Source organism: Natrix helvetica (assembly GCF_964273705.1).
Source record: "Natrix helvetica genome assembly, chromosome: 2".
In the NCBI taxonomy this organism is placed as follows: Eukaryota; Metazoa; Chordata; class Lepidosauria; order Squamata; family Natricidae; genus Natrix; species Natrix helvetica.
In genome coordinates, this window is record NC_138552.1 from 120,161,452 (window position 1) to 120,189,349 (window position 27,898).

Genomic DNA, 27,898 nt, shown 5'->3' on the forward strand with positions numbered 1-27,898 from the left:
TTTCCCTGAGGAGATACACCAAAGAGAAAATCAGAATTGGCAAAAGAGCCCAATTCAGCCAGAAACGTAACTTTTGACCCAGAGCTCAGTTTCGAACCACATGCATATGTTAGTGGTGTCCTGAGTCGGGGAAGCTAAAGAACCACTCCATTCGCTGATCTGAGCTTTCCCTGAGGAGTTAGAGCAAAGCTTATATCAGAATTGGCAAAAGATCCCAATTCAGCCAGAAACGTAACTTTTGACCCAGAGCTCAGTTTCGAACCACATGCATATGTTAGTGGTGTCCTGAGTCGGGGAAGCTAAAAAACAACTCCATTCGCTGATCTGAGCTTTCCCTGAGGAGATAGAGCAAAGCTTATATCAGAATTGGCAAAAGATCCCAATTCAGCCAGAAACGTAACTTTTGACCCAGAGCTCAGTTTCGAACCACATGAATATGTTAGTGGTGTCCTGAGTCGGGGAAGCTAAAAAACAAGTCCATTCGCTGATCTGAGCTTTCCCTGAGGAGTTAGAGCAAAGCTTATATCAGAATTGGCAAAAGATCCCAATTCAGCCAGAAACGTAACTTTTGACCCAGAGCTCAGTTTCGAACCACATGCATATGTTAGTGGTGTCCTGAGTCGGGGAAGCTAAAAAACAACTCCATTCGCTGATCTGAGCTTTCCCTGAGGAGTTAGAGCAAAGCTTATATCAGAATTGGCAAAAGAGCCCAATTCAGCCAGAAACGTAACTTTTGACCCAGAGCTCCATTTCGAACCACATGCATATGTTAGTGGTGTCCTGAGTCGGGGAAGCTAAAAACAAGTCCATTCGCTGATCTGAGCTTTCCCTGAGGAGATACACCAAAGATAAAATCAGAATTGGCAAAAGATCCCAATTCAGCCAGAAACGTAACTTTTGACCCAGAGCTCAGTTTCGAACCACATGCATATGTTAGTGGTGTCCTGAGTCGGGGAAGCTAAAAAACAACTCCATTCGCTGATCTGAGCTTTCCCTGAGGAGTTAGAGCAAAGCTTATATCAGAATTGGCAAAAGAGCCCAATTCAGGCAGAAACGTAACTTTTGACCCAGAGCTCAGTTTCGAACCACAAGCATATGTTAGTGGTGTCCTGAGTCGGGAAAGCTAAAGAACAAGTCCATTCGCTGATCTGAGCTTTCCCTGAGGAGATACACCAAAGATAAAATCAGAATTGGCAAAAGATCCCAATTCAGCCAGAAACGTAACTTTTGACCCAGAGCTCAGTTTCGAACCACATGCATATGTTAGTGGTGTCCTGAGTCGGGGAAGCTAAAAAACAAGTCCATTCGCTGATCTGAGCTTTCCCTGAGGAGTTAGAGCAAAGCTTATATCAGAATTGGCAAAAGATCCCAATTCAGCCAGAAACGTAACTTTTGACCCAGAGCTCAGTTTCGAACCACATGCATATGTTAGTGGGGTCCTGAGTTGGGGAAGCTAAAAAACAACTCCATTCGCTGATCTGAGCTTTCCCTGAGGAAGAGCAAAGCTTATATCAGAATTGGCAAAAGATCCCAATTCAGCCAGAAACGTAACTTTTGACCCAGAGCTCAGTTTCGAACCACATGCATATGTTAGTGGTGTCCTGAGTCGGGGAAGCTAAAAAACAACTCCATTCGCTGATCTGAGCTTTCCCTGGGGAGTTAGAGCAAAGCTTATATCAGAATTGGCAAAAGAGCCCAATTCAGGCAGAAACGTAACTTTTGACCCAGAGCTAAGTTTTGAACCACAAGAATATGTTAGTGGTGTCCTGAGTCGGGGAAGCTAAAAAACTAGTCCATTCGCTGATCTGAGCTTTCCCTGAGGAGATACACCAAAGAGAAAATCAGAATTGGCAAAAGAGCCCAATTCAGCCAGAAACGTAACTTTTGACCCAGAGCTCAGTTTCGAACCACATGCATATGTTAGTGGTGTCCTGAGTCGGGGAAGCTAAAGAACCACTCCATTCGCTGATCTGAGCTTTCCCTGAGGAGTTAGAGCAAAGCTTATATCAGAATTGGCAAAAGATCCCAATTCAGCCAGAAACGTAACTTTTGACCCAGAGCTCAGTTTCGAACCACATGCATATGTTAGTGGTGTCCTGAGTCGGGGAAGCTAAACAACAAGTCCATTCGCTGATCTGAGCTTTCCCTAAGGAGATAGAGCAAAGCTTATATCAGAATTGGCAAAAGATCCCAATTCAGCCAGAAACGTAACTTTTGACCCAGAGCTCAGTTTCGAACCACATGAATATGTTAGTGGTGTCCTGAGTCGGGGAAGCTAAAAAACAAGTCCATTCGCTGATCTGAGCTTTCCCTGAGGAGTTAGAGCAAAGCTTATATCAGAATTGGCAAAAGAGCCCAATTCAGCCAGAAACGTAACTTTTGACCCAGAGCTCCATTTCGAACCACATGCATATGTTAGTGGTGTCCTGAGTCGGGGAAGCTAAAAACAAGTCCATTCGCTGATCTGAGCTTTCCCTGAGGAGATACACCAAAGATAAAATCAGAATTGGCAAAAGATCCCAATTCAGCCAGAAACGTAACTTTTGACCCAGAGCTCAGTTTCGAACCACATGCATATGTTAGTGGTGTCCTGAGTCGGGGAAGCTAAAAAACAACTCCTTTCGCTGATCTGAGCTTTCCCTGAGGAGTTAGAGCAAAGCTTATATCAGAATTGGCAAAAGAGCCCAATTCAGCCAGAAACGTAACTTTTGACCCAGAGCTCCATTTCGAACCACATGCATATGTTAGTGGTGTCCTGAGTCGGGGAAGCTAAAAAACAAGTCCATTCGCTGATCTGAGCTTTCCCTGAGGAGATACACCAAAGATAAAATCAGAATTGGCAAAAGATCCCAATTCAGCCAGAAACGTAACTTTTGACCCAGAGCTCAGTTTCGAACCACATGCATATGTTAGTGGGGTCCTGAGTCGGGGAAGCTAAACAACAAGTCCATTCGCTGATCTGAGCTTTCCCTGAGGAGTTAGAGCAAAGCTTATATCAGAATTGGCAAAAGATCCCAATTCAGCCAGAAACGTAACTTTTGACCCAGAGCTCAGTTTCGAACCACATGCATATGTTAGTGGGGTCCTGAGTTGGGGAAGCTAAAAAACAACTCCATTCGCTGATCTGAGCTTTCCCTGAGGAAGAGCAAAGCTTATATCAGAATTGGCAAAAGATCCCAATTCAGCCAGAAACGTAACTTTTGACCCAGAGCTCAGTTTCGAACCACATGCATATGTTAGTGGTGTCCTGAGTCGGGGAAGCTAAAAAACAACTCCATTCGCTGATCTGAGCTTTCCCTGGGGAGTTAGAGCAAAGCTTATATCAGAATTGGCAAAAGAGCCCAATTCAGGCAGAAACGTAACTTTTGACCCAGAGCTAAGTTTTGAACCACAAGAATATGTTAGTGGTGTCCTGAGTCGGGGAAGCTAAAAAACTAGTCCATTCGCTGATCTGAGCTTTCCCTGAGGAGATACACCAAAGAGAAAATCAGAATTGGCAAAAGAGCCCAATTCAGCCAGAAACGTAACTTTTGACCCAGAGCTCAGTTTCGAACCACATGCATATGTTAGTGGTGTCCTGAGTCGGGGAAGCTAAAGAACCACTCCATTCGCTGATCTGAGCTTTCCCTGAGGAGTTAGAGCAAAGCTTATATCAGAATTGGCAAAAGATCCCAATTCAGCCAGAAACGTAACTTTTGACCCAGAGCTCAGTTTCGAACCACATGCATATGTTAGTGGTGTCCTGAGTCGGGGAAGCTAAAAAACAACTCCATTCGCTGATCTGAGCTTTCCCTGAGGAGATAGAGCAAAGCTTATATCAGAATTGGCAAAAGATCCCAATTCAGCCAGAAACGTAACTTTTGACCCAGAGCTCAGTTTCGAACCACATGAATATGTTAGTGGTGTCCTGAGTCGGGGAAGCTAAAAAACAAGTCCATTCGCTGATCTGAGCTTTCCCTGAGGAGTTAGAGCAAAGCTTATATCAGAATTGGCAAAAGATCCCAATTCAGCCAGAAACGTAACTTTTGACCCAGAGCTCAGTTTCGAACCACATGCATATGTTAGTGGTGTCCTGAGTCGGGGAAGCTAAAAAACAACTCCATTCGCTGATCTGAGCTTTCCCTGAGGAGTTAGAGCAAAGCTTATATCAGAATTGGCAAAAGAGCCCAATTCAGCCAGAAACGTAACTTTTGACCCAGAGCTCCATTTCGAACCACATGCATATGTTAGTGGTGTCCTGAGTCGGGGAAGCTAAAAACAAGTCCATTCGCTGATCTGAGCTTTCCCTGAGGAGATACACCAAAGATAAAATCAGAATTGGCAAAAGATCCCAATTCAGCCAGAAACGTAACTTTTGACCCAGAGCTCAGTTTCGAACCACATGCATATGTTAGTGGTGTCCTGAGTCGGGGAAGCTAAAAAACAACTCCATTCGCTGATCTGAGCTTTCCCTGAGGAGTTAGAGCAAAGCTTATATCAGAATTGGCAAAAGAGCCCAATTCAGGCAGAAACGTAACTTTTGACCCAGAGCTCAGTTTCGAACCACAAGCATATGTTAGTGGTGTCCTGAGTCGGGAAAGCTAAAGAACAAGTCCATTCGCTGATCTGAGCTTTCCCTGAGGAGATACACCAAAGATAAAATCAGAATTGGCAAAAGATCCCAATTCAGCCAGAAACGTAACTTTTGACCCAGAGCTCAGTTTCGAACCACATGCATATGTTAGTGGTGTCCTGAGTCGGGGAAGCTAAAAAACAAGTCCATTCGCTGATCTGAGCTTTCCCTGAGGAGTTAGAGCAAAGCTTATATCAGAATTGGCAAAAGATCCCAATTCAGCCAGAAACGTAACTTTTGACCCAGAGCTCAGTTTCGAACCACATGCATATGTTAGTGGGGTCCTGAGTTGGGGAAGCTAAAAAACAACTCCATTCGCTGATCTGAGCTTTCCCTGAGGAAGAGCAAAGCTTATATCAGAATTGGCAAAAGATCCCAATTCAGCCAGAAACGTAACTTTTGACCCAGAGCTCAGTTTCGAACCACATGCATATGTTAGTGGTGTCCTGAGTCGGGGAAGCTAAAAAACAACTCCATTCGCTGATCTGAGCTTTCCCTGGGGAGTTAGAGCAAAGCTTATATCAGAATTGGCAAAAGAGCCCAATTCAGGCAGAAACGTAACTTTTGACCCAGAGCTAAGTTTTGAACCACAAGAATATGTTAGTGGTGTCCTGAGTCGGGGAAGCTAAAAAACTAGTCCATTCGCTGATCTGAGCTTTCCCTGAGGAGATACACCAAAGAGAAAATCAGAATTGGCAAAAGAGCCCAATTCAGCCAGAAACGTAACTTTTGACCCAGAGCTCAGTTTCGAACCACATGCATATGTTAGTGGTGTCCTGAGTCGGGGAAGCTAAAGAACCACTCCATTCGCTGATCTGAGCTTTCCCTGAGGAGTTAGAGCAAAGCTTATATCAGAATTGGCAAAAGATCCCAATTCAGCCAGAAACGTAACTTTTGACCCAGAGCTCAGTTTCGAACCACATGCATATGTTAGTGGTGTCCTGAGTCGGGGAAGCTAAACAACAAGTCCATTCGCTGATCTGAGCTTTCCCTAAGGAGATAGAGCAAAGCTTATATCAGAATTGGCAAAAGATCCCAATTCAGCCAGAAACGTAACTTTTGACCCAGAGCTCAGTTTCGAACCACATGAATATGTTAGTGGTGTCCTGAGTCGGGGAAGCTAAAAAACAAGTCCATTCGCTGATCTGAGCTTTCCCTGAGGAGTTAGAGCAAAGCTTATATCAGAATTGGCAAAAGATCCCAATTCAGCCAGAAACGTAACTTTTGACCCAGAGCTCAGTTTCGAACCACATGCATATGTTAGTGGTGTCCTGAGTCGGGGAAGCTAAAGAACCACTCCATTCGCTGATCTGAGCTTTCCCTGAGGAGTTAGAGCAAAGCTTATATCAGAATTGGCAAAAGATCCCAATTCAGCTAGAAACGTAACTTTTGACCCAGAGCTCAGTTTCGAACCACATGCATATGTTAGTGGTGTCCTGAGTCGGGGAAGCTAAAAAACAACTCCATTCGCTGATCTGAGCTTTCCCTGAGGAGTTAGAGCAAAGCTTATATCAGAATTGGCAAAAGATCCCAATTCAGCCAGAAACGTAACTTTTGACCCAGAGCTCAGTTTCGAACCACATGCATATGTTAGTGGTGTCCTGAGTCGGGGAAGCTAAACAACAAGTCCATTCGCTGATCTGAGCTTTCCCTGAGGAGATACACCAAAGAGAAAATCAGAATTGGCAAAAGAGCCCAATTCAGCCAGAAACGTAACTTTTGACCCAGAGCTCAGTTTCGAACCACATGCATATGTTAGTGGTGTCCTGAGTCGGGGAAGCTAAAGAACCACTCCATTCGCTGATCTGAGCTTTCCCTGAGGAGTTAGAGCAAAGCTTATATCAGAATTGGCAAAAGATCCCAATTCAGCCAGAAACGTAACTTTTGACCCAGAGCTCAGTTTCGAACCACATGCATATGTTAGTGGTGTCCTGAGTCGGGGAAGCTAAAAAACAACTCCATTCGCTGATCTGAGCTTTCCCTGAGGAGATAGAGCAAAGCTTATATCAGAATTGGCAAAAGATCCCAATTCAGCCAGAAACGTAACTTTTGACCCAGAGCTCAGTTTCGAACCACATGCATATGTTAGTGGGGTCCTGAGTCGGGGAAGCTAAAGAACAAGTCCATTCGCTGATCTGAGCTTTCCCTGAGGAGTTAGAGCAAAGCTTATATCAGAATTGGCAAAAGATCCCAATTCAGCCAGAAACGTAACTTTTGACCCAGAGCTCAGTTTCGAACCACATGCATATGTTAGTGGTGTCCTGAGTTGGGGAAGCTAAAAAACAACTCCATTCGCTGATCTGAGCTTTCCCTGAGGAGTTAGAGCAAAGCTTATATCAGAATTGGCAACAGATCCCAATTCAGCCAGAAACGTAACTTTTGACCCAGAGCTCAGTTTCGAACCACATGCATATGTTAGTGGTGTCCTGAGTCGGGGAAGCTAAAAAACAACTCCATTCGCTGATCTGAGCTTTCCCTGGGGAGTTAGAGCAAAGCTTATATCAGAATTGGCAAAAGAGCCCAATTCAGGCAGAAACGTAACTTTTGACCCAGAGCTAAGTTTCGAACCACAAGAATATGTTAGTGGTGTCCTGAGTCGGGGAAGCTAAAAAACAAGTCCATTCGCTGATCTGAGCTTTCCCTGAGGAGATACACCAAAGAGAAAATCAGAATTGGCAAAAGAGCCCAATTCAGCCAGAAACGTAACTTTTGACCCAGAGCTCAGTTTCGAACCACATGCATATGTTAGTGGTGTCCTGAGTCGGGGAAGCTAAAGAACCACTCCATTCGCTGATCTGAGCTTTCCCTGAGGAGTTAGAGCAAAGCTTATATCAGAATTGGCAAAAGATCCCAATTCAGCCAGAAACGTAACTTTTGACCCAGAGCTCAGTTTCGAACCACATGCATATGTTAGTGGGGTCCTGAGTCGGGGAAGCTAAAGAACAAGTCCATTCGCTGATCTGAGCTTTCCCTGAGGAGTTAGAGCAAAGCTTATATCAGAATTGGCAAAAGATCCCAATTCAGCCAGAAACGTAACTTTTGACCCAGAGCTCAGTTTCGAACCACATGCATATGTTAGTGGGGTCCTGAGTTGGGGAAGCTAAAAAACAACTCCATTCGCTGATCTGAGCTTTCCCTGAGGAGTTAGAGCAATGCTTATATCAGAATTGGCAAAAGATCCCAATTCAGCCAGAAACGTAACTTTTGACCCAGAGCTCAGTTTCGAACCACATGCATATGTTAGTGGTGTCCTGAGTCGGGGAAGCTAAAAAACAACTCCATTCGCTGATCTGAGCTTTCCCTGGGGAGTTAGAGCAAAGCTTATATCAGAATTGGCAAAAGAGCCCAATTCAGGCAGAAACGTAACTTTTGACCCAGAGCTAAGTTTCGAACCACAAGAATATGTTAGTGGTGTCCTGAGTCGGGGAAGCTAAAAAACAAGTCCATTCGCTGATCTGAGCTTTCCCTGAGGAGATACACCAAAGAGAAAATCAGAATTGGCAAAAGAGCCCAATTCAGCCAGAAACGTAACTTTTGACCCAGAGCTCAGTTTCGAACCACATGCATATGTTAGTGGTGTCCTGAGTCGGGGAAGCTAAAGAACCACTCCATTCGCTGATCTGAGCTTTCCCTGAGGAGTTAGAGCAAAGCTTATATCAGAATTGGCAAAAGATCCCAATTCAGCCAGAAACGTAACTTTTGACCCAGAGCTCAGTTTCGAACCACATGCATATGTTAGTGGTGTCCTGAGTCGGGGAAGCTAAAAAACAACTCCATTCGCTGATCTGAGCTTTCCCTGAGGAGATAGAGCAAAGCTTATATCAGAATTGGCAAAAGATCCCAATTCAGCCAGAAACGTAACTTTTGACCCAGAGCTCAGTTTCGAACCACATGCATATGTTAGTGGGGTCCTGAGTCGGGGAAGCTAAAGAACAAGTCCATTCGCTGATCTGAGCTTTCCCTGAGGAGTTAGAGCAAAGCTTATATCAGAATTGGCAAAAGATCCCAATTCAGCCAGAAACGTAACTTTTGACCCAGAGCTCAGTTTCGAACCACATGCATATGTTAGTGGGGTCCTGAGTTGGGGAAGCTAAAAAACAACTCCATTCGCTGATCTGAGCTTTCCCTGAGGAGTTAGAGCAAAGCTTATATCAGAATTGGCAAAAGATCCCAATTCAGCCAGAAACGTAACTTTTGACCCAGAGCTCAGTTTCGAACCACATGCATATGTTAGTGGTGTCCTGAGTCGGGGAAGCTAAAAAACAACTCCATTCGCTGATCTGAGCTTTCCCTGGGGAGTTAGAGCAAAGCTTATATCAGAATTGGCAAAAGAGCCCAATTCAGGCAGAAACGTAACTTTTGACCCAGAGCTAAGTTTCGAACCACAAGAATATGTTAGTGGTGTCCTGAGTCGGGGAAGCTAAAAAACAAGTCCATTCGCTGATCTGAGCTTTCCCTGAGGAGATACACCAAAGAGAAAATCAGAATTGGCAAAAGAGCCCAATTCAGCCAGAAACGTAACTTTTGACCCAGAGCTCAGTTTCGAACCACATGCATATGTTAGTGGTGTCCTGAGTCGGGGAAGCTAAAGAACCACTCCATTCGCTGATCTGAGCTTTCCCTGAGGAGTTAGAGCAAAGCTTATATCAGAATTGGCAAAAGATCCCAATTCAGCCAGAAACGTAACTTTTGACCCAGAGCTCAGTTTCGAACCACATGCATATGTTAGTGGTGTCCTGAGTCGGGGAAGCTAAAAAACAACTCCATTCGCTGATCTGAGCTTTCCCTGAGGAGTTAGAGCAAAGCTTATATCAGAATTGGCAAAAGAGCCCAATTCAGGCAGAAACGTAACTTTTGACCCAGAGCTCAGTTTCGAACCACAAGCATATGTTAGTGGTGTCCTGAGTCGGGGAAGCTAAAGAACCACTCCATTCGCTGATCTGAGCTTTCCCTGAGGAGTTAGAGCAAAGCTTATATCAGAATTGGCAAAAGATCCCAATTCAGCCAGAAACGTAACTTTTGACCCAGAGCTCAGTTTCGAACCACATGCATATGTTAGTGGTGTCCTGAGTCGGGGAAGCTAAAAAACAACTCCATTCGCTGATCTGAGCTTTCCCTGAGGAGATAGAGCAAAGCTTATATCAGAATTGGCAAAAGATCCCAATTCAGCCAGAAACGTAACTTTTGACCCAGAGCTCAGTTTCGAACCACATGCATATGTTAGTGGGGTCCTGAGTCGGGGAAGCTAAAGAACAAGTCCATTCGCTGATCTGAGCTTTCCCTGAGGAGTTAGAGCAAAGCTTATATCAGAATTGGCAAAAGATCCCAATTCAGCCAGAAACGTAACTTTTGACCCAGAGCTCAGTTTCGAACCACATGCATATGTTAGTGGGGTCCTGAGTTGGGGAAGCTAAAAAACAACTCCATTCGCTGATCTGAGCTTTCCCTGAGGAGTTAGAGCAAAGCTTATATCAGAATTGGCAAAAGATCCCAATTCAGCCAGAAACGTAACTTTTGACCCAGAGCTCAGTTTCGAACCACATGCATATGTTAGTGGTGTCCTGAGTCGGGGAAGCTAAAAAACAACTCCATTCGCTGATCTGAGCTTTCCCTGGGGAGTTAGAGCAAAGCTTATATCAGAATTGGCAAAAGAGCCCAATTCAGGCAGAAACGTAACTTTTGACCCAGAGCTAAGTTTCGAACCACAAGAATATGTTAGTGGTGTCCTGAGTCGGGGAAGCTAAAAAACAAGTCCATTCGCTGATCTGAGCTTTCCCTGAGGAGATACACCAAAGAGAAAATCAGAATTGGCAAAAGAGCCCAATTCAGCCAGAAACGTAACTTTTGACCCAGAGCTCAGTTTCGAACCACATGCATATGTTAGTGGTGTCCTGAGTCGGGGAAGCTAAAGAACCACTCCATTCGCTGATCTGAGCTTTCCCTGAGGAGTTAGAGCAAAGCTTATATCAGAATTGGCAAAAGATCCCAATTCAGCCAGAAACGTAACTTTTGACCCAGAGCTCAGTTTCGAACCACATGCATATGTTAGTGGTGTCCTGAGTCGGGGAAGCTAAAAAACAACTCCATTCGCTGATCTGAGCTTTCCCTGAGGAGTTAGAGCAAAGCTTATATCAGAATTGGCAAAAGAGCCCAATTCAGGCAGAAACGTAACTTTTGACCCAGAGCTCAGTTTCGAACCACAAGCATATGTTAGTGGTGTCCTGAGTCGGGGAAGCTAAAGAACCACTCCATTCGCTGATCTGAGCTTTCCCTGAGGAGTTAGAGCAAAGCTTATATCAGAATTGGCAAAAGATCCCAATTCAGCCAGAAACGTAACTTTTGACCCAGAGCTCAGTTTCGAACCACATGCATATGTTAGTGGTGTCCTGAGTCGGGGAAGCTAAAAAACAACTCCATTCGCTGATCTGAGCTTTCCCTGAGGAGATAGAGCAAAGCTTATATCAGAATTGGCAAAAGATCCCAATTCAGCCAGAAACGTAACTTTTGACCCAGAGCTCAGTTTCGAACCACATGCATATGTTAGTGGGGTCCTGAGTCGGGGAAGCTAAAGAACCACTCCATTCGCTGATCTGAGCTTTCCCTGAGGAGTTAGAGCAAAGCTTATATCAGAATTGGCAAAAGATCCCAATTCAGCCAGAAACGTAACTTTTGACCCAGAGCTCAGTTTCGAACCACATGCATATGTTAGTGGTGTCCTGAGTCGGGGAAGCTAAAAAACAACTCCATTCGCTGATCTGAGCTTTCCCTGAGGAGTTAGAGCAAAGCTTATATCAGAATTGGCAAAAGAGCCCAATTCAGGCAGAAACGTAACTTTTGACCCAGAGCTCAGTTTCGAACCACATGCATATGTTAGTGGTGTCCTGAGTCGGGGAAGCTAAAGAACCACTCCATTCGCTGATCTGAGCTTTCCCTGAGGAGTTAGAGCAAAGCTTATATCAGAATTGGCAAAAGATCCCAATTCAGCCAGAAACGTAACTTTTGACCCAGAGCTCAGTTTCGAACCACATGCATATGTTAGTGGTGTCCTGAGTCGGGGAAGCTAAAAAACAACTCCATTCGCTGATCTGAGCTTTCCCTGAGGAGTTAGAGCAAAGCTTATATCAGAATTGGCAAAAGAGCCCAATTCAGGCAGAAACGTAACTTTTGACCCAGAGCTCAGTTTCGAACCACATGCATATGTTAGTGGTGTCCTGAGTCGGGGAAGCTAAAGAACCACTCCATTCGCTGATCTGAGCTTTCCCTGAGGAGTTAGAGCAAAGCTTATATCAGAATTGGCAAAAGATCCCAATTCAGCCAGAAACGTAACTTTTGACCCAGAGCTCAGTTTCGAACCACATGCATATGTTAGTGGTGTCCTGAGTCGGGGAAGCTAAAGAACAAGTCCATTCGCTGATCTGAGCTTTCCCTGAGGAGTTAGAGCAAAGCTTATATCAGAATTGGCAAAAGATCCCAATTCAGCCAGAAACGTAACTTTTGACCCAGAGCTCAGTTTCGAACCACATGCATATGTTAGTGGGGTCCTGAGTTGGGGAAGCTAAAAAACAACTCCATTCGCTGATCTGAGCTTTCCCTGAGGAGTTAGAGCAAAGCTTATATCAGAATTGGCAAAAGATCCCAATTCAGCCAGAAACGTAACTTTTGACCCAGAGCTCAGTTTCGAACCACATGCATATGTTAGTGGTGTCCTGAGTCGGGGAAGCTAAAAAACAACTCCATTCGCTGATCTGAGCTTTCCCTGGGGAGTTAGAGCAAAGCTTATATCAGAATTGGCAAAAGAGCCCAATTCAGGCAGAAACGTAACTTTTGACCCAGAGCTAAGTTTCGAACCACAAGAATATGTTAGTGGTGTCCTGAGTCGGGGAAGCTAAAAAACAAGTCCATTCGCTGATCTGAGCTTTCCCTGAGGAGATACACCAAAGAGAAAATCAGAATTGGCAAAAGAGCCCAATTCAGCCAGAAACGTAACTTTTGACCCAGAGCTCAGTTTCGAACCACATGCATATGTTAGTGGTGTCCTGAGTCGGGGAAGCTAAAGAACCACTCCATTCGCTGATCTGAGCTTTCCCTGAGGAGTTAGAGCAAAGCTTATATCAGAATTGGCAAAAGATCCCAATTCAGCCAGAAACGTAACTTTTGACCCAGAGCTCAGTTTCGAACCACATGCATATGTTAGTGGTGTCCTGAGTCGGGGAAGCTAAAAAACAACTCCATTCGCTGATCTGAGCTTTCCCTGAGGAGTTAGAGCAAAGCTTATATCAGAATTGGCAAAAGAGCCCAATTCAGGCAGAAACGTAACTTTTGACCCAGAGCTCAGTTTCGAACCACAAGCATATGTTAGTGGTGTCCTGAGTCGGGGAAGCTAAAAAACAAGTCCATTCGCTGATCTGAGCTTTCCCTGAGGAGATACACCAAAGAGAAAATCAGAATTGGCAAAAGAGCCCAATTCAGCCAGAAACGAAACTTTTGACCCAGAACTCAGTTTCGAACCACATGCATATGTTAGTGGTGTCCTGAGTCGGGGAAGCTAAAGAACCACTCCATTCGCTGATCTGAGCTTTCCCTGAGGAGTTAGAGCAAAGCTTATATCAGAATTGGCAAAAGATCCCAATTCAGCCAGAAACGTAACTTTTGACCCAGAGCTCAGTTTCGAACCACATGCATATGTTAGTGGTGTCCTGAGTCGGGGAAGCTAAAAAACAAGTCCATTCGCTGATCTGAGCTTTCCCTGAGGAGTTAGAGCAAAGCTTATATCAGAATTGGCAAAAGATCCCAATTCAGCCAGAAACGTAACTTTTGACCCAGAGCTCAGTTTCGAACCACATGCATATGTTAGTGGTGTCCTGAGTCGGGGAAGCTAAAAAACAACTCCATTCGCTGATCTGAGCTTTCCCTGAGGAGTTAGAGGAAAGCTTATATCAGAATTGGCAAAAGATCCCAATTCAGCCAGAAACGTAACTTTTGACCCAGAGCTCAGTTTCGAACCACATGCATATGTTAGTGGTGTCCTGAGTCGGGGAAGCTAAACAACAAGTCCATTCGCTGATCTGAGCTTTCCCTGAGGAGTTAGAGCAAAGCTTATATCAGAATTGGCAAAAGAGCCCAATTCAGGCAGAAACGTTTGACCCAGAGCTCAGTTTCGAACCACAAGAATATGTTAGTGGTGTCCTGAGTCGGGGAAGCTAAAAAACAAGTCCATTCGCTGATCTGAGCTTTCCCTGAGGAGATACACCAAAGAGAAAATCAGAATTGGCAAAAGAGCCCAATTCAGCCAGAAACGTAACTTTTGACCCAGAGCTCAGTTTCGAACCACATGCATATGTTAGTGGTGTCCTGAGTCGGGGAAGCTAAAGAACCACTCCATTCGCTGATCTGAGCTTTCCCTGAGGAGTTAGAGCAAAGCTTATATCAGAATTGGCAAAAGATCCCAATTCAGCCAGAAACGTAACTTTTGACCCAGAGCTCAGTTTCGAACCACATGCATATGTTAGTGGGGTCCTGAGTCGGGGAAGCTAAAGAACAAGTCCATTCGCTGATCTGAGCTTTCCCTGAGGAGTTAGAGCAAAGCTTATATCAGAATTGGCAAAAGATCCCAATTCAGCCAGAAACGTAACTTTTGACCCAGAGCTCAGTTTCGAACCACATGCATATGTTAGTGGGGTCCTGAGTTGGGGAAGCTAAAAAACAACTCCATTCGCTGATCTGAGCTTTCCCTGAGGAGTTAGAGCAAAGCTTATATCAGAATTGGCAAAAGATCCCAATTCAGCCAGAAACGTAACTTTTGACCCAGAGCTCAGTTTCGAACCACATGCATATGTTAGTGGTGTCCTGAGTCGGGGAAGCTAAAAAACAACTCCATTCGCTGATCTGAGCTTTCCCTGAGGAGTTAGAGGAAAGCTTATATCAGAATTGGCAAAAGATCCCAATTCAGCCAGAAACGTAACCTTTGACCCAGAGCTCAGTTTCGAACCACATGCATATGTTAGTGGTGTCCTGAGTTGGGGAAGCTAAGAAACAACTCCATTCGCTGATCTGAGCTTTCCCTGAGGAGTTAGAGCAAAGCTTATATCAGAATTGGCAAAAGATCCCAATTCAGCCAGAAACGTAACTTTTGACCCAGAGCTCAGTTTCGAACCACATGCATATGTTAGTGGTGTCCTGAGTCGGGGAAACTAAAAAACAACTCCATTCGCTGATCTGAGCTTTCCCTGAGGAGTTAGAGGAAAGCTTATATCAGAATTGGCAAAAGATCCCAATTCAGCCAGAAACGTAACTTTTGACCCAGAGCTCAGTTTCGAACCACATGCATATGTTAGTGGTGTCCTGAGTCGGGGAAGCTAAAAAACAACTCCCTTCGCTGATCTGAGCTTTCCCTGAGGAGTTAGAGCAAAGCTTATATCAGAATTGTCAAAAGAGCCCAATTCAGGCAGAAACGTAACTTTTGACCCAGAGCTCAGTTTCGAACCACAAGCATATGTTAGTGGTGTCCTGAGTCGGGGAAGCTAAAAAACAAGTCCATTCGCTGATCTGAGCTTTCCCTGAGGAGATACACCAAAGAGAAAATCAGAATTGGCAAAAGAGCCCAATTCAGCCAGAAACGTAACTTTTGACCCAGAACTCAGTTTCGAACCACATGCATATGTTAGTGGTGTCCTGAGTCGGGGAAGCTAAAGAACCACTCCATTCGCTGATCTGAGCTTTCCCTGAGGAGTTAGAGCAAAGCTTATATCAGAATTGGCAAAAGATCCCAATTCAGCCAGAAACGTAACTTTTGACCCAGAGCTCAGTTTCGAACCACATGCATATGTTAGTGGGGTCCTGAGTCGGGGAAGCTAAAAAACAACTCCATTCGCTGATCTGAGCTTTCCCTGAGGAGTTAGAGGAAAGCTTATATCAGAATTGGCAAAAGATCCCAATTCAGCCAGAAACGTAACTTTTGACCCAGAGCTCAGTTTCGAACCACATGCATATGTTAGTGGTGTCCTGAGTCGGGGAAGCTAAACAACAAGTCCATTCGCTGATCTGAGCTTTCCCTGAGGAGTTAGAGCAAAGCTTATATCAGAATTGGCAAAAGAGCCCAATTCAGGCAGAAACGTTTGACCCAGAGCTCAGTTTCGAACCACAAGAATATGTTAGTGGTGTCCTGAGTCGGGGAAGCTAAAAAACAAGTCCATTCGCTGATCTGAGCTTTCCCTGAGGAGATACACCAAAGAGAAAATCAGAATTGGCAAAAGAGCCCAATTCAGCCAGAAACGTAACTTTTGACCCAGAGCTCAGTTTCGAACCACATGCATATGTTAGTGGTGTCCTGAGTCGGGGAAGCTAAAGAACCACTCCATTCGCTGATCTGAGCTTTCCCTGAGGAGTTAGAGCAAAGCTTATATCAGAATTGGCAAAAGATCCCAATTCAGCCAGAAACGTAACTTTTGACCCAGAGCTCAGTTTCGAACCACATGCATATGTTAGTGGGGTCCTGAGTCGGGGAAGCTAAAGAACAAGTCCATTCGCTGATCTGAGCTTTCCCTGAGGAGTTAGAGCAAAGCTTATATCAGAATTGGCAAAAGATCCCAATTCAGCCAGAAACGTAACTTTTGACCCAGAGCTCAGTTTCGAACCACATGCATATGTTAGTGGGGTCCTGAGTTGGGGAAGCTAAAAAACAACTCCATTCGCTGATCTGAGCTTTCCCTGAGGAGTTAGAGCAAAGCTTATATCAGAATTGGCAAAAGATCCCAATTCAGCCAGAAACGTAACTTTTGACCCAGAGCTCAGTTTCGAACCACATGCATATGTTAGTGGTGTCCTGAGTCGGGGAAGCTAAAAAACAACTCCATTCGCTGATCTGAGCTTTCCCTGAGGAGTTAGAGGAAAGCTTATATCAGAATTGGCAAAAGATCCCAATTCAGCCAGAAACGTAACCTTTGACCCAGAGCTCAGTTTCGAACCACATGCATATGTTAGTGGTGTCCTGAGTCGGGGAAACTAAAAAACAACTCCATTCGCTGATCTGAGCTTTCCCTGAGGAGTTAGAGGAAAGCTTATATCAGAATTGGCAAAAGATCCCAATTCAGCCAGAAACGTAACTTTTGACCCAGAGCTCAGTTTCGAACCACATGCATATGTTAGTGGTGTCCTGAGTCGGGGAAGCTAAAAAACAACTCCCTTCGCTGATCTGAGCTTTCCCTGAGGAGTTAGAGCAAAGCTTATATCAGAATTGTCAAAAGAGCCCAATTCAGGCAGAAACGTAACTTTTGACCCAGAGCTCAGTTTCGAACCACAAGCATATGTTAGTGGTGTCCTGAGTCGGGGAAGCTAAAAAACAAGTCCATTCGCTGATCTGAGCTTTCCCTGAGGAGATACACCAAAGAGAAAATCAGAATTGGCAAAAGAGCCCAATTCAGCCAGAAACGTAACTTTTGACCCAGAACTCAGTTTCGAACCACATGCATATGTTAGTGGTGTCCTGAGTCGGGGAAGCTAAAGAACCACTCCATTCGCTGATCTGAGCTTTCCCTGAGGAGTTAGAGCAAAGCTTATATCAGAATTGGCAAAAGATCCCAATTCAGCCAGAAACGTAACTTTTGACCCAGAGCTCAGTTTCGAACCACATGCATATGTTAGTGGGGTCCTGAGTCGGGGAAGCTAAAGAACAAGTCCATTCGCTGATCTGAGCTTTCCCTGAGGAGTTAGAGCAAAGCTTATATCAGAATTGGCAAAAGAGCCCAATTCAGCCAGAAACGTAACTTTTGACCCAGAGCTCAGTTTCGAACCACATGCATATGTTAGTGGTGTCCTGAGTCGGGGAAGCTAAAAAATAAGTCCATTCGCTGATCTGAGCTTTCCCTGAGGAGATACACCAAAGATAAAATCAGAATTGGCAAAAGAGCCCAATTCAGCCAGAAATGTAACTTTTGACCCAGAGCTCAGTTTCGAACCACATGCATATGTTAGTGGTGTCCTGAGTCGGGGAAGCTAAAAAACAAGTCCATTCGCTGATCTGAGCTTTCCCTGAGGAGATACACCAAAGATAAAATCAGAATTGGCAAAAGATCCCAATTCAGCCAGAAACGTAACTTTTGACCCAGAGCTCAGTTTCGAACCACATGCATATGTTAGTGGTGTCCTGAGTCGGGGAAGCTAAAAAACAACTCCATTCGCTGATCTGAGCTTTCCCTGGGGAGTTAGAGCAAAGCTTATATCAGAATTGGCAAAAGAGCCCAATTCAGGCAGAAACGTAACTTTTGACCCAGGGCTAAGTTTCGAACCACAAGAATATGTTAGTGGTGTCCTGAGTCGGGGAAGCTAAAAAACAAGTCCATTCGCTGATCTGAGCTTTCCCTGAGGAGATACACCAAAGAGAAAATCAGAATTGGCAAAAGAGCCCAATTCAGCCAGAAACGTAACTTTTGACCCAGAGCTCAGTTTCGAACCACATGCATATGTTAGTGGTGTCCTGAGTCGGGGAAGCTAAAGAACCACTCCATTCGCTGATCTGAGCTTTCCCTGAGGAGTTAGAGCAAAGCTTATATCAGAATTGGCAAAAGATCCCAATTCAGCCAGAAACGTAACTTTTGACCCAGAGCTCAGTTTCGAACCACATGCATATGTTAGTGGTGTCCTGAGTCGGGGAAGCTAAAAAACAACTCCATTCGCTGATCTGAGCTTTCCCTGAGGAGTTAGAGCAAAGCTTATATCAGAATTGGCAAAAGAGCCCAATTCAGGCAGAAACGTAACTTTTGACCCAGAGCTCAGTTTCGAACCACAAGCATATGTTAGTGGTGTCCTGAGTCGGGGAAGCTAAAAAACAAGTCCATTCGCTGATCTGAGCTTTCCCTGAGGAGATACACCAAAGAGAAAATCAGAATTGGCAAAAGAGCCCAATTCAGCCAGAAACGAAACTTTTGACCCAGAACTCAGTTTCGAACCACATGCATATGTTAGTGGTGTCCTGAGTCGGGGAAGCTAAAGAACCACTCCATTCGCTGATCTGAGCTTTCCCTGAGGAGTTAGAGCAAAGCTTATATCAGAATTGGCAAAAGATCCCAATTCAGCCAGAAACGTAACTTTTGACCCAGAGCTCAGTTTCGAACCACATGCATATGTTAGTGGTGTCCTGAGTCGGGGAAGCTAAAAAACAAGTCCATTCGCTGATCTGAGCTTTCCCTGAGGAGTTAGAGCAAAGCTTATATCAGAATTGGCAAAAGATCCCAATTCAGCCAGAAACGTAACTTTTGACCCAGAGCTCAGTTTCGAACCACATGCATATGTTAGTGGTGTCCTGAGTCGGGGAAGCTAAAAAACAACTCCATTCGCTGATCTGAGCTTTCCCTGAGGAGTTAGAGGAAAGCTTATATTAGAATTGGCAAAAGATCCCAATTCAGCCAGAAACGTAACTTTTGACCCAGAGCTCAGTTTCGAACCACATGCATATGTTAGTGGTGTCCTGAGTCGGGGAAGCTAAACAACAAGTCCATTCGCTGATCTGAGCTTTCCCTGAGGAGTTAGAGCAAAGCTTATATCAGAATTGGCAAAAGAGCCCAATTCAGGCAGAAACGTTTGACCCAGAGCTCAGTTTCGAACCACAAGAATATGTTAGTGGTGTCCTGAGTCGGGGAAGCTAAAAAACAAGTCCATTCGCTGATCTGAGCTTTCCCTGAGGAGATACACCAAAGAGAAAATCAGAATTGGCAAAAGAGCCCAATTCAGCCAGAAACGTAACTTTTGACCCAGAGCTCAGTTTCGAACCACATGCATATGTTAGTGGTGTCCTGAGTCGGGGAAGCTAAAGAACCACTCCATTCGCTGATCTGAGCTTTCCCTGAGGAGTTAGAGCAAAGCTTATATCAGAATTGGCAAAAGATCCCAATTCAGCCAGAAACGTAACTTTTGACCCAGAGCTCAGTTTCGAACCACATGCATATGTTAGTGGGGTCCTGAGTTGGGGAAGCTAAAAAACAACTCCATTCGCTGATCTGAGCTTTCCCTGAGGAGTTAGAGCAAAGCTTATATCAGAATTGGCAAAAGATCCCAATTCAGCCAGAAACGTAACTTTTGACCCAGAGCTCAGTTTCGAACCACATGCATATGTTAGTGGTGTCCTGAGTCGGGGAAGCTAAAAAACAACTCCATTCGCTGATCTGAGCTTTCCCTGAGGAGTTAGAGGAAAGCTTATATCAGAATTGGCAAAAGATCCCAATTCAGCCAGAAACATAACCTTTGACCCAGAGCTCAGTTTCGAACCACATGCATATGTTAGTGGTGTCCTGAGTTGGGGAAGCTAAGAAACAACTCCATTCGCTGATCTGAGCTTTCCCTGAGGAGTTAGAGCAAAGCTTATATCAGAATTGGCAAAAGATCCCAATTCAGCCAGAAACGTAACTTTTGACCCAGAGCTCAGTTTCGAACCACATGCATATGTTAGTGGTGTCCTGAGTCGGGGAAACTAAAAAACAACTCCATTCGCTGATCTGAGCTTTCCCTGAGGAGTTAGAGGAAAGCTTATATCAGAATTGGCAAAAGATCCCAATTCAGCCAGAAACGTAACTTTTGACCCAGAGCTCAGTTTCGAACCACATGCATATGTTAGTGGTGTCCTGAGTCGGGGAAGCTAAAAAACAACTCCCTTCGCTGATCTGAGCTTTCCCTGAGGAGTTAGAGCAAAGCTTATATCAGAATTGTCAAAAGAGCCCAATTCAGGCAGAAACGTAACTTTTGACCCAGAGCTCAGTTTCGAACCACAAGCATATGTTAGTGGTGTCCTGAGTCGGGGAAGCTAAAAAACAAGTCCATTCGCTGATCTGAGCTTTCCCTGAGGAGATACACCAAAGAGAAAATCAGAATTGGCAAAAGAGCCCAATTCAGCCAGAAACGTAACTTTTGACCCAGAACTCAGTTTCGAACCACATGCATATGTTAGTGGTGTCCTGAGTCGGGGAAGCTAAAGAACCACTCCATTCGCTGATCTGAGCTTTCCCTGAGGAGTTAGAGCAAAGCTTATATCAGAATTGGCAAAAGATCCCAATTCAGCCAGAAACGTAACTTTTGACCCAGAGCTCAGTTTCGAACCACATGCATATGTTAGTGGGGTCCTGAGTCGGGGAAGCTAAAAAACAACTCCATTCGCTGATCTGAGCTTTCCCTGAGGAGTTAGAGGAAAGCTTATATCAGAATTGGCAAAAGATCCCAATTCAGCCAGAAACGTAACTTTTGACCCAGAGCTCAGTTTCGAACCACATGCATATGTTAGTGGTGTCCTGAGTCGGGGAAGCTAAACAACAAGTCCATTCGCTGATCTGAGCTTTCCCTGAGGAGTTAGAGCAAAGCTTATATCAGAATTGGCAAAAGAGCCCAATTCAGGCAGAAACGTTTGACCCAGAGCTCAGTTTCGAACCACAAGAATATGTTAGTGGTGTCCTGAGTCGGGGAAGCTAAAAAACAAGTCCATTCGCTGATCTGAGCTTTCCCTGAGGAGATACACCAAAGAGAAAATCAGAATTGGCAAAAGATCCCAATTCAGCCAGAAACGTAACTTTTGACCCAGAGCTCAGTTTCGAACCACATGCATATGTTAGTGGTGTCCTGAGTCGGGGAAGCTAAAGAACCACTCCATTCGCTGATCTGAGCTTTCCCTGAGGAGTTAGAGCAAAGCTTATATCAGAATTGGCAAAAGATCCCAATTCAGCCAGAAACGTAACTTTTGACCCAGAGCTCAGTTTCGAACCACATGCATATGTTAGTGGAGTCCTGAGTCGGGGAAGCTAAAGAACAAGTCCATTCGCTGATCTGAGCTTTCCCTGAGGAGTTAGAGCAAAGCTTATATCAGAATTGGCAAAAGATCCCAATTCAGCCAGAAACGTAACTTTTGACCCAGAGCTCAGTTTCGAACCACAAGCATATGTTAGTGGTGTCCTGAGTCGGGGAAGCTAAAAAACAAGTCCATTCGCTGATCTGAGCTTTCCCTGAGGAGATACACCAAAGAGAAAATCAGAATTGGCAAAAGAGCCCAATTCAGCCAGAAACGTAACTTTTGACCCAGAACTCAGTTTCGAACCACATGCATATGTTAGTGGTGTCCTGAGTCGGGGAAGCTAAAGAACCACTCCATTCGCTGATCTGAGCTTTCCCTGAGGAGTTAGAGCAAAGCTTATATCAGAATTGGCAAAAGATCCCAATTCAGCCAGAAACGTAACTTTTGACCCAGAGCTCAGTTTCGAACCACATGCATATGTTAGTGGGGTCCTGAGTCGGGGAAGCTAAAAAACAACTCCATTCGCTGATCTGAGCTTTCCCTGAGGAGTTAGAGGAAAGCTTATATCAGAATTGGCAAAAGATCCCAATTCAGCCAGAAACGTAACTTTTGACCCAGAGCTCAGTTTCGAACCACATGCATATGTTAGTGGTGTCCTGAGTCGGGGAAGCTAAACAACAAGTCCATTCGCTGATCTGAGCTTTCCCTGAGGAGTTAGAGCAAAGCTTATATCAGAATTGGCAAAAGAGCCCAATTCAGGCAGAAACGTTTGACCCAGAGCTCAGTTTCGAACCACAAGAATATGTTAGTGGTGTCCTGAGTCGGGGAAGCTAAAAAACAAGTCCATTCGCTGATCTGAGCTTTCCCTGAGGAGATACACCAAAGAGAAAATCAGAATTGGCAAAAGAGCCCAATTCAGCCAGAAACGTAACTTTTGACCCAGAGCTCAGTTTCGAACCACATGCATATGTTAGTGGTGTCCTGAGTCGGGGAAGCTAAAGAACCACTCCATTCGCTGATCTGAGCTTTCCCTGAGGAGTTAGAGCAAAGCTTATATCAGAATTGGCAAAAGATCCCAATTCAGCCAGAAACGTAACTTTTGACCCAGAGCTCAGTTTCGAACCACATGCATATGTTAGTGGGGTCCTGAGTCGGGGAAGCTAAAGAACAAGTCCATTCGCTGATCTGAGCTTTCCCTGAGGAGTTAGAGCAAAGCTTATATCAGAATTGGCAAAAGATCCCAATTCAGCCAGAAACGTAACTTTTGACCCAGAGCTCAGTTTCGAACCACATGCATATGTTAGTGGGGTCCTGAGTTGGGGAAGCTAAAAAACAACTCCATTCGCTGATCTGAGCTTTCCCTGAGGAGTTAGAGCAAAGCTTATATCAGAATTGGCAAAAGATCCCAATTCAGCCAGAAACGTAACTTTTGACCCAGAGCTCAGTTTCGAACCACATGCATATGTTAGTGGTGTCCTGAGTCGGGGAAGCTAAAAAACAACTCCATTCGCTGATCTGAGCTTTCCCTGAGGAGTTAGAGGAAAGCTTATATCAGAATTGGCAAAAGATCCCAATTCAGCCAGAAACGTAACCTTTGACCCAGAGCTCAGTTTCGAACCACATGCATATGTTAGTGGTGTCCTGAGTCGGGGAAGCTAAGAAACAACTCCATTCGCTGATCTGAGCTTTCCCTGAGGAGTTAGAGCAAAGCTTATATCAGAATTGGCAAAAGATCCCAATTCAGCCAGAAACGTAACTTTTGACCCAGAGCTCAGTTTCGAACCACATGCATATGTTAGTGGTGTCCTGAGTCGGGGAAACTAAAAAACAACTCCATTCGCTGATCTGAGCTTTCCCTGAGGAGTTAGAGGAAAGCTTATATCAGAATTGGCAAAAGATCCCAATTCAGCCAGAAACGTAACTTTTGACCCAGAGCTCAGTTTCGAACCACATGCATATGTTAGTGGTGTCCTGAGTCGGGGAAGCTAAAAAACAACTCCCTTCGCTGATCTGAGCTTTCCCTGAGGAGTTAGAGCAAAGCTTATATCAGAATTGTCAAAAGAGCCCAATTCAGGCAGAAACGTAACTTTTGACCCAGAGCTCAGTTTCGAACCACAAGCATATGTTAGTGGTGTCCTGAGTCGGGGAAGCTAAAAAACAAGTCCATTCGCTGATCTGAGCTTTCCCTGAGGAGATACACCAAAGAGAAAATCAGAATTGGCAAAAGAGCCCAATTCAGCCAGAAACGTAACTTTTGACCCAGAACTCAGTTTCGAACCACATGCATATGTTAGTGGTGTCCTGAGTCGGGGAAGCTAAAGAACCACTCAATTCGCTGATCTGAGCTTTCCCTGAGGAGTTAGAGCAAAGCTTATATCAGAATTGGCAAAAGATCCCAATTCAGCCAGAAACGTAACTTTTGACCCAGAGCTCAGTTTCGAACCACATGAATATGTTAGTGGGGTCCTGAGTCGGGGAAGCTAAAGAACAAGTCCATTCGCTGATCTGAGCTTTCCCTGAGGAGTTAGAGCAAAGCTTATATCAGAATTGGCAAAAGATCCCAATTCAGCCAGAAACGTAACTTTTGACCCAGAGCTCAGTTTCGAACCACATGCATATGTTAGTGGGGTCCTGAGTTGGGGAAGCTAAAAAACAACTCCATTCGCTGATCTGAGCTTTCCCTGAGGAGTTAGAGCAAAGCTTATATCAGAATTGGCAAAAGATCCCAATTCAGCCAGAAACGTAACTTTTGACCCAGAGCTCAGTTTCGAACCACATGCATATGTTAGTGGTGTCCTGAGTCGGGGAAGCTAAAAAACAACTCCATTCGCTGATCTGAGCTTTCCCTGAGGAGTTAGAGCAAAGCTTATATCAGAATTGGCAAAAGAGCCCAATTCAGCCAGAAACGTAACTTTTGACCCAGAGCTCAGTTTCGAACCACAAGAATATGTTAGTGGTGTCCTGAGTCGGGGAAGCTAAAAAACAAGTCCATTCGCTGATCTGAGCTTTCCCTGAGGAGATACACCAAAGAGAAAATCAGAATTGGCAAAAGATCCCAATTCAGCCAGAAACGTAACTTTTGACCCAGAGCTCAGTTTCGAACCACATGCATATGTTAGTGGTGTCCTGAGTTGGGGAAGCTAAAAAACAACTCCATTCGCTGATCTGAGCTTTCCCTGAGGAGTTAGAGCAAAGCTTATATCAGAATTGGCAAAAGATCCCAATTCAGCCAGAAACGTAACTTTTGACCCAGAGCTCAGTTTCGAACCACATGCATATGTTAGTGGTGTCCTGAGTCGGGGAAGCTAAAAAACAACTCCATTCGCTGATCTGAGCTTTCCCTGGGGAGTTAGAGCAAAGCTTATATCAGAATTGGCAAAAGAGCCCAATTCAGGCAGAAACGTAACTTTTGACCCAGAGCTAAGTTTCGAACCACAAGAATATGTTAGTGGTGTCCTGAGTCGGGGAAGCTAAAAAACAAGTCCATTCGCTGATCTGAGCTTTCCCTGAGGAGATACACCAAAGAGAAAATCAGAATTGGCAAAAGAGCCCAATTCAGCCAGAAACGTAACTTTTGACCCAGAGCTCAGTTTCGAACCACATGCATATGTTAGTGGTGTCCTGAGTCGGGGAAGCTAAAGAACCACTCCATTCGCTGATCTGAGCTTTCCCTGAGGAGTTAGAGCAAAGCTTATATCAGAATTGGCAAAAGATCCCAATTCAGCCAGAAACGTAACTTTTGACCCAGAGCTCAGTTTCGAACCACATGCATATGTTAGTGGTGTCCTGAGTCGGGGAAGCTAAAAAACAACTCCATTCGCTGATCTGAGCTTTCCCTGAGGAGTTAGAGCAAAGCTTATATCAGAATTGGCAAAAGAGCCCAATTCAGGCAGAAACGTAACTTTTGACCCAGAGCTCAGTTTCGAACCACAAGCATATGTTAGTGGTGTCCTGAGTCGGGGAAGCTAAAAAACAAGTCCATTCGCTGATCTGAGCTTTCCCTGAGGAGATACACCAAAGAGAAAATCAGAATTGGCAAAAGAGCCCAATTCAGCCAGAAACGAAACTTTTGACCCAGAACTCAGTTTCGAACCACATGCATATGTTAGTGGTGTCCTGAGTCGGGGAAGCTAAAGAACCACTCCATTCGCTGATCTGAGCTTTCCCTGAGGAGTTAGAGCAAAGCTTATATCAGAATTGGCAAAAGATCCAAATTCAGCCAGAAACGTAACTTTTGACCCAGAGCTCAGTTTCGAACCACATGCATATGTTAGTGGGGTCCTGAGTCGGGGAAGCTAAAAAACAACTCCATTCGCTGATCTGAGCTTTCCCTGAAGAGTTAGAGGAAAGCTTATATCAGAATTGGCAAAAGATCCCAATTCAGCCAGAAACGTAACTTTTGACCCAGAGCTCAGTTTCGAACCACATGCATATGTTAGTGGTGTCCTGAGTCGGGGAAGCTAAACAACAAGTCCATTCGCTGATCTGAGCTTTCCCTGAGGAGTTAGAGCAAAGCTTATATCAGAATTGGCAAAAGAGCCCAATTCAGGCAGAAACGTTTGACCCAGAGCTCAGTTTCGAACCACAAGAATATGTTAGTGGTGTCCTGAGTCGGGGAAGCTAAAAAACAAGTCCATTCGCTGATCTGAGCTTTCCCTGAGGAGATACACCAAAGAGAAAATCAGAATTGGCAAAAGAGCCCAATTCAGCCAGAAACGTAACTTTTGACCCAGAGCTCAGTTTCGAACCACATGCATATGTTAGTGGTGTCCTGAGTCGGGGAAGCTAAAGAACCACTCCATTCGCTGATCTGAGCTTTCCCTGAGGAGTTAGAGCAAAGCTTATATCAGAATTGGCAAAAGATCCCAATTCAGCCAGAAACGTAACTTTTGACCCAGAGCTCAGTTTCGAACCACATGCATATGTTAGTGGGGTCCTGAGTCGGGGAAGCTAAAGAACAAGTCCATTCGCTGATCTGAGCTTTCCCTGAGGAGTTAGAGCAAAGCTTATATCAGAATTGGCAAAAGATCCCAATTCAGCCAGAAACGTAACTTTTGACCCAGAGCTCAGTTTCGAACCACATGCATATGTTAGTGGGGTCCTGAGTTGGGGAAGCTAAAAAACAACTCCATTCGCTGATCTGAGCTTTCCCTGAGGAGTTAGAGCAAAGCTTATATCAGAATTGGCAAAAGAGCCCAATTCAGCCAGAAACGTAACTTTTGACCCAGAGCTCAGTTTCGAACCACATGCATATGTTAGTGGTGTCCTGAGTCGGGGAAGCTAAAAAACAACTCCATTCGCTGATCTGAGCTTTCCCTGAGGAGTTAGAGGAAAGCTTATATCAGAATTGGCAAAAGATCCCAATTCAGCCAGAAACGTAACCTTTGACCCAGAGCTCAGTTTCGAACCACATGCATATGTTAGTGGTGTCCTGAGTCGGGGAAGCTAAAAAACAAGTCCATTCGCTGATCTGAGCTTTCCCTGAGGAGATACACCAAAGAGAAAATCAGAATTGGCAAAAGAGCCCAATTCAGCCAGAAACGTAACTTTTGACCCAGAGCTCAGTTTCGAACCACATGCATATGTTAGTGGTGTCCTGAGTCGGGGAAGCTAAAGAACCACTCCATTCGCTGATCTGAGCTTTCCCTGAGGAGTTAGAGCAAAGCTTATATCAGAATTGGCAAAAGATCCCAATTCAGCCAGAAACGTAACTTTTGACCCAGAGCTCAGTTTCGAACCACATGCATATGTTAGTGGTGTCCTGAGTCGGGGAAGCTAAAAAACAACTCCATTCGCTGATCTGAGCTTTCCCTGAGGAGTTAGAGGAAAGCTTATATCAGAATTGGCAAAAGATCCCAATTCAGCCAGAAACGTAACTTTTGACCCAGAGCTCAGTTTCGAACCACATGCATATGTTAGTGGTGTCCTGAGTCGGGGAAGCTAAAAAACAACTCCATTCGCTGATCTGAGCTTTCCCTGAGGAGTTAGAGCAAAGCTTATATCAGAATTGGCAAAAGAGCCCAATTCAGGCAGAAACGTAACTTTTGACCCAGAGCTCAGTTTCGAACCACAAGCATATGTTAGTGGTGTCCTGAGTCGGGGAAGCTAAAAAACAAGTCCATTCGCTGATCTGAGCTTTCCCTGAGGAGATACACCAAAGAGAAAATCAGAATTGGCAAAAGAGCCCAATTCAGCCAGAAACGAAACTTTTGACCCAGAACTCAGTTTCGAACCACATGCATATGTTAGTGGTGTCCTGAGTCGGGGAAGCTAAAGAACCACTCCATTCGCTGATCTGAGCTTTCCCTGAGGAGTTAGAGCAAAGCTTATATCAGAATTGGCAAAAGATCCCAATTCAGCCAGAAACGTAACTTTTGACCCAGAGCTCAGTTTCGAACCACATGCATATGTTAGTGGTGTCCTGAGTCGGGGAAGCTAAAAAACAAGTCCATTCGCTGATCTGAGCTTTCCCTGAGGAGTTAGAGCAAAGCTTATATCAGAATTGGCAAAAGATCCCAATT